The following is a 6,429-nucleotide window of genomic DNA, read 5'->3' as shown; positions in this document are numbered from 1 at the left end:
GTATGGGCCCTTGAAATCATTTGATGTTGATAGTGAGGAAAATAGTGAAATGATCTCCCTAGGCTTGCCTGCTGTTGCAGAAGAGGCTTTCTCTGCTAATTGGGTTAACATTAATGGGACTGAGTACAGAACAGGATTGGTCATTTGTTGTGGTTCTGAACATGAGATGCCGGTGTTTTGCAGAATAAAAACAATAGTTTTGGTCAATAGTCACACCTACTTCATAGTTCAGAAGCTTGTGGTTGAAAATTTCAGTGAACATTGCCATGCTTATAAAGTGTTTGAAACGGATGAAAAAGATGTTGTTAAAGCAGACTGTATTGAAATATACAAGCCCTTTGATTTGCAAAGTGCTTATGGTGATGATGATGGTCTGTACATTGTGCCATTATTTTTGTTGTGAACGTATGCTGTATGGTGCTTGGAATTTAATATTTATTAAAATGCTTATGTGACCAATTTTATGTTTTCTCCTTTTATCCTGTTGTCAAGAGTTTATTTTTAATAAGACATTCTTCAGGCTGAATAAAGACACTCAAACAGTTAGAATGTAATAACATTAACGTGCACGGGTGAGCACTCTGACGAGACTCACGCACGGGTGAGGACTCTGGCGAGACCCACACCGAGTGCAGGCGATGGCTCTTTATTTATAGTTTACATCGTGTATGCAAATACGTCACATTTCCTCTTTTACAAATTCCTTTAAACCAACAGTTGTATATGTGTGTGTGTGTCTGCTTCTTTCTAAAAGACGTGGCGCTGACTTAATCTTTTGTGGTTAGGGAGTCACGCATCTGTTTTCCTGTTGTGGTTTAGGTGCCTCATCCGTTTTCTATTGTAGTCTGGGTGACCCGCATCTGTTTCCCGCTTAAACTATTTGTATTGCAGAGTTCACTGTCGGGTTGCATGACAATGGAGCAATACATCGAATCTTGTGACATGGGGAAGTACAGCAAATTCTGTGAAATATATAAACACTTTACAATATGCTTGAATATTAAAAGATAATAAAACAAAGAATAAAACACATAAAAACATAGAATCTCATAACATTCCCTCCTGTTGTTAATATATTTCACTCGTACTTCATAGGCTTCAGTAGACAATCACTTGTTTGCACATTTTCAATTGCTACGTCATGTTAAGTACAAGAAATTCTTACACACAGTCTTCTTCTTCTTCAGTTGCTATCGGGCTATAAGCTTGTGCCAGGAAGATTCCGGTTGCAGTGTCTTATTTGGATAAACAAAAGATACACCCTGCTTTTCTGGGACTCTAAGTCTCCATAGGCAGACCATGGTCATGTTATGGGCTAGTTCGGGCGGTGTGACCGGAAGTGTTGTTAAGTTCTTTATTGGTTCTTTTGGAGCACATGCACGCAGACTTGTATTCATTACTGTTTCTAGAGTTTGTAGTAGGTTTACAAGGAATGCCATTTCAATTTTGTTATGGGGTACATAATTATGCATTAGTTGGCATTCCTCTGACCAGCATCGTCGTCGAGTCCTGTTGGGGACTGGGTCCTCTCCATCTGAAATGTCTGAATGTTCATTTTGCACATCTGTGTCGGGCATTGTTTATAAGTGTCTGAGTAGTTACTTGAGTGATGGGTTGCTCTTCTGGTTTTGCAGGTCGGACTGATCTCCTGTTACTCTACCGGGCAGGTGGGGCTAGGTCGGTGCTCGGGCTACAATGGGGTTTCTTCAGGTCGACCAAGTTCACCAGATCACCTAGTGTGTCGACTGAAAGCGAAAAGTTAAGAGGGCGGGGTATACCCGATCTGCCCTCTCCTTTACTTACAGATCACTAGATGACAGGTGAACTGGCGTCTGGGCTTGTGTCCCCTTGTACTTTTTTGGTGTGGCTCTGGTGGATCCACGAAGGTCTTTCAGCGATCTTGCACGCTGTTGGCGTCGTTAGCAGGACCTGAAAAGGGCCCTCCCACCTCGGAGAGCTCCAGTTTTTCCTCTGGAGTACCTTGATCAGGATCCAGTCGCCTGGTTTCAACCTGGAAGAGACTGGAGAAGAATCATTCGGCAGTTGGTTGCTCAGAACTATTTCTTTGTTCTCTAGCAGTTTTGTCATCCATTCTGCTAGGGTTGTTTCTCTAACTGATTTGTCTATTGGTTCACTGGTGATGGGCAGAGGAAAAGGTCTACTGTGTACGATTTCAAATGGTGTCAGTTTCTGCGAACATTGGGTTAATCTCATCCACATTTTTACTAGGCCTATACACTCTGGCCACGGTCTTCCTGTTTCTTCCATGCATTTTCTAAGCCTCTGTTTTATTGTGCCGTTTGTCCTTTCTACTAGGCCGGCACTTTGAGGATGATAAGCACAGTGATATTTGATGCTGAATCCTAGTGCTTCAGAGACTTTGCTGATTACCTCATTGACAAAGTGTGTCCCATTATCTGATCTTATCAGAGTGGGGATGCCATATGTTGGAATAAAATGGTTACATAAGCATTTTGCTGAAGTTTCGAAATTTAGGGTGTGTTTGAAATTTAGAGTGTGTTTTGGAGATTATATCTCCTATCCCTCCTGTTGACGCATGGAGAGTAACTCCATGTGTCACTAAGGCTGCTGTTTTGTGTAGAGATTTTGGAAGTATTGGTTTTCCTTCACAAATCATCAAGTCATCTTTTAGTTTCGCTCCGCATTTCAGCCATTTCTTTTGCTCAGCTGTGGGAGCTGCTTTTTGTTCATCCTTTGTCAGTAAAATTGTTTCCCTTTGTAATTTCATAGTCATTCTTCTGATGTGCTGCACACTTGCAAATTGCTAAATGTCGCATCACATGAGGAGTTTCCTCCCATGTAAACAGATGTGTGCCATGATAAAACCTTCTCCACACACTAGAAACAAAAACTAATTTCAACCGTTGTTACATCTTATTCACTTATTTTATAATACAGTTATTTTTCAAATCTAATATCAATCAACTAATTTGCATATCAGTTTATAATGCGCTAAATTGACAGGTCAACAGAAATGCACGTTCAAAAGATTATCACAAAAGAGAATTTCCTCCATACAGTAAATTACTTGTGTTGCATCAATCAAACAGAAAGCATCTCACAATTTATTGTATTACCAACTAAATTTATTGTCTGGTCACTGCTTGGTCATACCAGACTCTCTCTGTGTCTTTATTTTTCCTTCTTTGTTTTCACAAACGTTTCACCTATTGTCCTGCAAGCTGGAGAGTTAAATGTCAGTAGTGGGTAAATTCAGCAGTTGATAACAAAACTATTAAGTTTTTCCTGTTTTAACACCAATGTGAGATATAGAGGCGCACATATAGTGTGTGCTCTAGTGTAAGCTGCTCTTCATTGCATGTATGTGTGTTAGCACGCTTGCATGCAGGGCCTCTGGGCCTGTCTCACCCAAAGGGCATTTTCTTAACAGTTGCCTTTCACTCGCGTGTGTGAAGAAAGGCAAATGTGCTTGTAGCAGTTGTGAGATTATATTACATTATACCTGTAATCAAAATGAGTGAATCATGATACTGCTGTAGGCCACATCATACTTCTTAGTTAAAAGAATGTGAAAATCATTAGATTTATTAGATAGGTTTGTATTATCCTATACTGCTGATTTACTGCTGATTTACTGTGAGTGAGTTACACTGTTTCATGACATTTCATACTGCCGAGTTATGCAGAGAATATTGTATTCAGAGAGTAGGGGCCTCTCTTTTTTTCCTTTGTGATAGTAAAGAGAACAGAGCACATGCCACGGAGTGTCACCCCACCCTTGGTGGAAGCAGAAAAACAGGGAGCCAAGGTCATAACTCAGGCTCACAAAGAGTCAGAAAGAATGTAAATACTTAGTTTTGTGGCTGTGGCGCATTCTGTATAGCTTTTTTTCTTTGTTTAGTAGCTTTCTGCCTTTACCTGAGGGTGTGCCCTAAGCATGTGACTTCAGATCTCCATAATTGGAGTTTATTTAAAGATGAATAAGATGATTTCATATATTGCTCGTGAGATCATGCACTAGACGATATGTTGCAGTATTAGCCTGCTTCAATACTTAAACAAAACATCACTCTTTGTTTTATTATTATTATTATTATTATTATTATCCTGTCTCAAAACAGAAAATGAAATTGTAGTTGTTCTTGGCTGAGAAACACAAAACCTCTCTTTTTTCTTCTTTTTTCAAAACAAGAAACTAAGTTTTAATCTCTCAGCCTTGTCACATAAAACAAAACAGATAACCCAGCTCTCAGCTGGCGCTGGACTTTATCATCATCAAGGACACAAAAGAAAAAGAAAAAGCTGCTGCCAGAAACAGAGCAGAAGTGTGAGGAAAAAAATGAGCTCACAGACAGCTGCATGTGTGACCTTTAATATGCAGCTTCTGCTCTAAAAACAAATAAAATGTGTAACTTGCTCATCAGCTTGGTAGTGTCCACATATTTAATTCATTTTATTCAGCTTCTCAAACCTGTAGCTTTAGCTGTTGTATACAGGGTTTGGCTCATTAGTTGTTAGTATAGGTTTGCTCTTCATCTTAACAAAGTCTCATCTAAGATGACAGGTTTACAAGCAGGTCAAGTGTCTATGCACCTGATTAGTGTAGTTATTTCCTTATTTTCTTCATCTCCTATATCATTGTACTGAGTTTGAGCAAACCTTAAGCTTGAATCAGACTACTTTTAACAATCTTCCACCTCGCATCATAACTGACTGAAGTGCCTCTTCCTATTAATAGTATGTCATTATTAATGTTATCATTGTATTGTTTTTCCTTTTTTATAACAGCAATAGTATATCACAATACACTACTTTACTACTAATATACAATAGTTTATTAGTTTATATTTTATTATGTATCCATCAAAGGCCGATGTGACCTGCAGCTTCACACCTTCCCAAGCTGGAGACATTTTCCTTGGCTGAACAATGACACAGCCTTAATATACCTTATGCATGTCTCTTTTTTATTTGATATATTTTGTGTGAATTATCTGGTTTCACGCATTCTATTCATTCAGCTTGGTTGTCTTCCCAATTTTGTTTCATTGCTTTAATTTAAGTTAACCTTAATTTAACCTTTTGTTTATTCCACTTCATTCCTCTTTCCATGCTTTAAAATATTACAACTCTTGTGTATGTTTTGATTTCTTTTTAGCTTCCTTTTCAGTATTTATTTCTGCTTGGAGGGTTTCTTATAATTTAGTTAATGCATTTTCCCTCCCACGTGGGACATTTAGGTTTTCTTTGGATTTCTCCATTTATATGCACTAATTTCTCCGGCGCCTGGACATTTCTTTTCTAGCCACTGCTCGTCAGCAGTGAGTTTTGTTGCCTTATTTCCCATTTTGATTTTGTGTTATTAATACTACAAACAGAACTGTGTGACCTTCTCTGGTATTAGAGTTAGGGGAGGTTATTAAGGCAGCCTTCTACCCTTGTCCTAATGTCAAGGGCGGCCTTAATTTTATGCGATGAAGCGCAACCTTTTCCTTCCTCACCAGTATTTCAGTCGACACAGGAAAACAATAGAAGTGGTGTAGGGTCCTACTGTCCCTCTTCAAATGACACTCACTTCCTCTTTTAAATACAAACAATTCACATACGCGGCAGTGTAATCCTATTTTAATTGACACTTTCCTTTTCCCATTTACTCCCGGAGTAAATTTTGTCGACTACCAGCTTTTTTTATTCTTGAAACGAGTCACCTCTGGACTGCCAGTTTCGTCTTACAAAGCAGTCTTTTAGACTACCAGCTTTTTTTTTTGCTGCGAAACGAGTCACCTCTGGACTGCCAGTTTCGTCTTACAAGCGAGTCTCTTTTTCAACTGCCAGTCCCTACAGGACGAGTTTTTCCCTGGAAAAGTGTCAATCTAAAAGACGATTATTTGCGATGTGTCTTTGAGTGTTAATATTCACCTGGTTATGATGATATAAGTGCCGGTCAGAGATTCCTCCTCGTTCCCCAGGATCGTGGACCTCTTACTAAGAACGCTGGCCAACCCGAATTCACATAGTTGGTCTTTTCTCTTTCATAGGAAAGAGGCTGTCGACAGACTTCAGCGCGGGCTCTCCACGATGTCAGGAAGCGACGAGGTCACTCTGTTGGAGCATAATTCGATGTCCAAAATCCGGGCTCGAAGGACCAATTAAATGTCAAGAGTTTATTTTTAATAAGACATTCTTCAGGCTGAATAAAGACACTCAAACAGTTAGAATGTAATAACATTAACGTGCACGGGTGAGCACTCTGACGAGACTCACGCACGGGTGAGGACTCTGGCGAGACCCACACCGAGTGCAGGCGATGGCTCTTTATTTATAGTTTACATCGTGTATGCAAATACGTCACATTTCCTCTTTTACAAATTCCTTTAAACCAACAGTTGTATATGTGTGTGTGTGTCTGCTTCTTTCTAAAAGACGTGGCGCTGACTTAATCTTTTG

General features: G+C 39.5%; 1 long non-coding RNA gene across 1 annotated transcript; it reads right to left on the bottom strand.

Annotated features, from left to right (window-relative positions):
• Positions 1–543: 543 nt before the first annotated feature.
• LOC120440382 lies at positions 544–6,025 on the bottom strand. Its single transcript, XR_005613223.1, has 2 exons — positions 5,902–6,025; positions 544–2,021 (listed from the first exon to the last, which is right to left on the bottom strand). It is a non-coding gene; the product is annotated as an uncharacterized LOC120440382 (long non-coding RNA).
• Positions 6,026–6,429: the final 404 nt, after the last annotated feature.

Source organism: Oreochromis aureus, linkage group 5, assembly GCF_013358895.1.
Source record: "Oreochromis aureus strain Israel breed Guangdong linkage group 5, ZZ_aureus, whole genome shotgun sequence".
NCBI lineage: Eukaryota > Metazoa > Chordata > Actinopteri > Cichliformes > Cichlidae > Oreochromis > Oreochromis aureus.
The sequence above is the reverse complement of the archived record's forward strand: the minus strand, read 5'-3'. Positions and strand labels throughout refer to the sequence as shown.